The sequence below is a fragment of the Polyergus mexicanus genome, unplaced genomic scaffold, assembly GCF_030449975.1.
Source record: "Polyergus mexicanus isolate NDT 795.1 unplaced genomic scaffold, iyPolMexi1.0 SCAF_14, whole genome shotgun sequence".
NCBI classification, from domain to species: Eukaryota; Metazoa; Arthropoda; class Insecta; order Hymenoptera; family Formicidae; genus Polyergus; species Polyergus mexicanus.
Window position 1 is genome coordinate 7,098,550 of NW_027223334.1, and position 5,936 is coordinate 7,104,485.

The following is a 5,936-nucleotide window of genomic DNA, read 5'->3' on the forward strand; positions in this document are numbered from 1 at the left end:
TAGAAAAAATTTCTTTTTCTATTTCATATTTTTTCCTCATCTCAACAGCGTCAATTCCACCTTATCGCGATCGGCGATTAGGAACCGTAAAGTTTTCCTAGAGTCTCGCAGAAAGCTTTCTCCGATCTCGATAGATTCCCGCATCGGTTTAAGTACGCTAATACTCGCCGTATACGGCGTCGGACAGAGAAACATCTTGTACCGCGAAGGCTTTTAGAGACGCTCGTTAAGCGTGTACGGTCTTGTCCCATCAGCTGATTGGTGTCAGCGCGATTTTACAGGAACAGGCTGCCGCGTGAGAATCGAAAGCCGGTTATGAGTAAATAAACGTCATTACGTCGCGTAGGGGAACAATATCTGTGTGTGTGTGTGGGGGGGGGGGGAGTTTACGTAAATCGTAAATACATTATCGTAATCGCGTTAGTTTTCCGACGTGGGGCGCGATCAATCTCAAAACGATATACCCGTCAGGCGCGGGGGATGTATAGATGGAAAATATTCAATCTTTTCTTTTTTAATAAACGGTACGATAATATTAACGTTTCATGAAATTATACCGCGGTTATTTTTTTAATGTTACAATTTATAACCTTTCATATTTTCGTATTTTCGAAATTATGATTATTATGATTATTTTTTTTTTTACATTCGCATTATTATTTCGCATACGGAAATATATACGTTTACATTCGCTAAATACAATTTTGATAATTTTAATGGAAATATTGCAATCTCGATATGGTCTATAAACAAGGCGTCGTAAATCCATAAACCTTCCTTCCTAAATCGTCTCTCTCGCTTCGCCTCCGACGTATCTCGATAAAGCCAGGCGAAATTTTTTCCGTGTCGTCGTGCTCGTCGAGCCTCAAAAACCGAAAACCGCAGCCTAACGACGATACATTGAAGAATTTCGTAGCAGCGACGGCCGCGGCAGAAGCGGTTCCCTCTTCCTCCTCCGTCTTCCCCGGCGATGCTTTCTCACCTGCCTACAAGCGAGAGTACACGGCGGTATCCTTAGTAGGCCGGGGCCGGAGGCATTGTATATGTACGCAACGTGTATTCACGGCTCGCTCGGCGGGACAAAAGGGATCCTACATCCTTGCGTGGCTCGGCATCGACTGGCTCGAGGCTCGAGGGCCTCGAGCAGGCGCGGAGAAGCGCCAGCGTTGGCGGTTTGGCGCGAGCTGGTAGTGGTGCGCTCGGATGTGTGTGTTGGTCGCGGACGAGACGCGATTGGTCGAAGCCGCGTGCAGATTGGTCGGCTCGATCCGACGACGGCGGTAGAGAGTCGAGTCCGCGCGGACTCGGAGTATATACACGTAGTCGAAAGACCGCGGACGGCTGTCTCTCTGTTATCTCTCTCTTCTCCTGGTCCTTATCCCTCTTCTCGTCTCCTGCAACGCGGTCGGGGATTTATCCTTTCCTTGCCTCTCGATTCCCCAATCCCACTTACTCCGTCTCTCGCTCGTTGGTTCGAAAGCAGTCTCTCAGCGGCGTAGCGCAGCTCTACGAGAGAGATCCCTCGGACGAGATATGAATTCACGTTCCTCCTTTTATATTCCACGCTCGCCTGCCCTCCATTTTGCTTGCTCGAGCCCCTTGTCTACCTCGCCGATCTGCGACTACCGTATGTGTCGGCCGCACGGCTTATCTCACTGGTCCCACTTTCTTTCTCTCTCTCTCTCTCTCTCTCTCTCTCTCTCTCTCTCTCTCTCTAGCTCGCTCTCTAGCTCGCTCTTTCCGCCTGTATACGCGCGTGATCATGCTGTCCCGACGTCGTCGTTCGCTCTTCTTTTCTCCCCTTTTTCTCTTTTGCTTCTTCTCACTCGTCGTCATCGGCATCGACGACGAAGATTTGCACGACGCTGTTAATCGCTCGCGAAAAGTAGAGGGGATACGAAAGAGGGGGAGAAGGAGGGAACGCGTGTCGCGTCGCGTCGCGTCGCGTCTCGGCGAGAGAAACGCGAAGAAGACGATCCTCAAATATTCAACGATGACGCGAGCACGCGTGTGTACGTACACGCGCATGCGGCGCGACGCGACGCGACGCGACGACGACTGGTAGCTATCGTTGCGGTTTGTTAGATACACGGTCCCGCTACCGTTACAAAGGTTACGCGATGTATAATATGCATGCGCGATATATGTACGTCCTCTGCACCGGTCGTGTATTGGTACACATGTAAGCGCACCCGTTCGGCCGTCGAGTTTTGTGTACACGTGGTATTTCATGTATTTATTGAATAAGCCGAACGATTGATAAAGACGCGAGATCTCGACATACAGAATGTCTCGTTTGAATTAGAAAGTATCCAAGTGATATATGCAACTTTAATCGTACACTTTTGTCAAAATATCATTCAAATATCTCGCCTTTGATCGATGGCATACATTGACAACGTAATTAAACATCGTAATATTAATAAAGATTGACAGTTTTATAACATAATTAAACATTGTAATACCGCATAATAATAATAATAATAATAATAATAATAATAATAATAATAATAATAATAATAATAATACTAAGACTCTTACACTCACAATTAGAAAATCAGAATCGCTCGACACGCATAGCTTTTTAATCATTTATTGCGTATGTGAGAGTATATCGCGAACCCGTGTTATTCCACAGGTCTATAAAATACATGAAATCGATTCTTAAATGAATTCAATTCAAATATTAACGTCGATACTTTCGGCTTTACGTCACGATCAATCTAAACGATTACATTCATTAATAAACTTGGCTTGTTCTTACTCGTATTATTTTGACGTTCTCTCAAGAGCGCTTGTTGTAAAAGAATAGTAAAAGTATTTACTACTCTACTACTACTATTATTACCGCCCGATATGCTCATCCGCATGACCAAAGATTGGATCGCTTAAGAACTGAATGTTCGGGAAAGCCGATCTCTGTCCGATGGAGAGATGGCCGAAAAATCCGAAGGATTTCAATTATGCCGGGCCGACTGGGTTGGTCGGAAATGCGAAGGCAATGGCTCTTTATCTCGAAATACCAGTGAATCGTTAAAACGACGAGGCTTTACTGACCGTTCGTAATATCTACAAACAGGCTCGTTATATCTTTTTTCGGTCACGCGCGAGGATAATCCTTTCGAAGAGTTCGCGTGGCTCGTTTGTCGAACTATGAGCCAGCGGGATGATCCGACTTTTCACGGATCATCCCGATGGTGTGTCCACGGCAAAAGATATAGGGTATTCTCTAGACTCTAGATCTACCTGGATGTCTTTTGTCTAGGGACTCTTGGATAAGATTTGTATTTTTTTTTTTTTTTTTTTCTAAAGAAAAACGAGACGTTGATGATCTCCGAGTCGTAAACAATCGGCGATAAAGGGCTTTTCGGGAATCAAGTTGCGGACGTGCGAACAGGTGGCAGGATCTTATTCCTCACTCAACGCGATGTTACTCCGACAGATTGTTTATAACTGGAAAATTAATTACGGAAGTGTATGAAAATGTAGAAGATCAATGACTTACGACAAACGATAAAATCCCTCATTAATGAAAAATCGAAGAGTCGTTTACAAAAGTTTTAGAGATGAGAGAGTCGACTCGCTAGATCTGGGACACCCTGCATTCTATCTCCGGGGCACCGGGACACGCACGAATGGAGGAACGAACGATCGGGGAACGATGACGGCGAGGGACGATCGTTCGCGAAAGCGTGGCCGGTGCCAACGACACGCATCGGCTTGCGAGCGAGGGCGACGTTATCGCCGGTTGCACACACCATGTGGCTGCGGTACGGTGGTTAGGGGCGGTTAGGGCAGTGCGCCGCAAGGGTGGTCAAGCCGCAAACGAGACCACCGTCCTAGCTATCTGCTATCTGGATAACCGCCACCCGCCACCCCTCACCCTTCCCCCTTTCCTACCCCTACCGCTCTACGTCGTAGTTTCCACCTCCGAGCGATGTGCATGTACGATGACAGGTAGTCCGCAATGTCGCCTTCGCTCGCTTATCGCTCGCTAATTTTAAAGTCGTGCGATAATTGTAGGAACGATCGCGAGCGAGACAGCGACGTTCCATTTAGGTGCATCGATATGGACGAGATATCGTGCCGGTGGAAGTAGTCGTCTGTTAGAGACGAGAAGAGAGGAGGAAGAGGGCGAATAGAGCGGGATAACGGATGGAATAGTGGAGAGAGAGAGAGAAAGGGGTGGGAGGGAGGGGGGGGAGAAAGAGAGAGGTCGGAGTACACGTTGGCGCGTTTATTAGTGTCCAATTGTGACGAGGAGAGGCCGCGTGGGGTAGCGCGAGAGCGAGCGCGTGAACTCGCTCATTTGCGTGCCTGTTAATTTGCCGCGTTGTGTGCGCGCGCCGCGCCTGTCGTGTCGTGCCGTACCGCCAGAGAGTTGCCGCGACGGACGGAGGGAAAATTAGCTCTTTGTGTACGAGTACCACCAACTGTTGGATCGCGTACTGCTAGAATGTGTCGTCGACGACAACGACGACGATGATGCGAATAATTACGCAATATATCTCGAATGCGCGCGAATCAGTTTTCTCGACTTCGATTTTCGCCAAGCGACGAGAATATTGATAATATATTGTACATATATTAAAAGAAGCGATAGAAATACGATTATATATTTTATTTTCATCGTTGCTCCACATCTCTTTATAGGCATCCTCTTTATTTTTTATAGATTTGTGCGCGCGACGCGACACGCGTATAAGTTTACGCGCGCGCGAATAAACTGCGGTGATACGGTTCGCGCGTTGCTCGTCGTCGAATTAACCGTAATAACCGACGCATTTAGGCGCGATATACAAATCTCACGGTTCCAATAGTCGCCGCCGTCTCTACCCCCCTCGTTGTCGCACACCCACCCCCGTCCTCTTCCCGGCATCATCCCTGCATCGTATTCGCGTGTGCGCCGCATATGATTACCATGCAAATACGTCGGGTAAAGCCTGGGTAAAACCACTCTCTCTCTCTCTCTCTCCCCCTTCCTTCCCCTCCTCTCCCCACCCCTCCTACCTCGTCCCTTCTCACCGCGTCATCGCCGCTTCGCCCTTCCCGACTTTATTCCTCCCCTCGTGTTCAAACGCTCCGGCCAACCCGCTCTCTGTCTCCTCGTCAGGGAGCGACCATCACCCGGTCACACATATGCAAAACGTGCCACTATTATAATAACATTACGCCGATGAACCTTCCATTGAACGCGCGTATGCATGGCCTCGCTAATTATACACCGAGTGGCGAGATTCGCACGGATTCGCGACGCAAAGGCATTAATAAAATTGTTTCGCTCGACTATCATCGGCATGCGTATTTTTCTTTTTTTTTTTTTGGGGGGGGGCTATTTTTTTGTTTTTCTACACCCATATATATATATATATATATATATATATATATATGTATGTATGTATATACCCGAATACGCACGTGCGTGGGTGATCGAGTCCGCCCCGATTTGTTTTCATGACAATCGCGAAACCGTCAGCACGCGCGAGCAGCGGTGACCGCTCTTTTTTTTTATTTTTTATCGGCGGGATAGTGTCGTAATTTTCGATCCGTTGACGATCCGCTACCCACTGTGCCAGTACACAACTAAATATTGTTGATGCCTCTTTTTTGCGCCAACAACGTTCACGTGGATAGAGTAACGAGTGGTCCTTGCTTTTTTTTTTTTTTTTTATTTCCACCGACACCTACCCGCTGTATGCGCAGCCCCGATTTTTATCGCCGTGCCGACCACTAATCATTTTGTTTTTAACGATAGAACAGGAGCCATCTCGCAGTTTCGGTCCTTCTCCCCTCATTGCTCAATTTTCACGTTTTTTTCCTAGAAATCCTTCGAATTATCCCACGTTAAAGGAAAATGATAAGAAAGAATAATTTTTAAAGATACGAAGAGTATAAATCGTAGGATTCGACGGAGTTATCAGGATTAAACAAAAGAG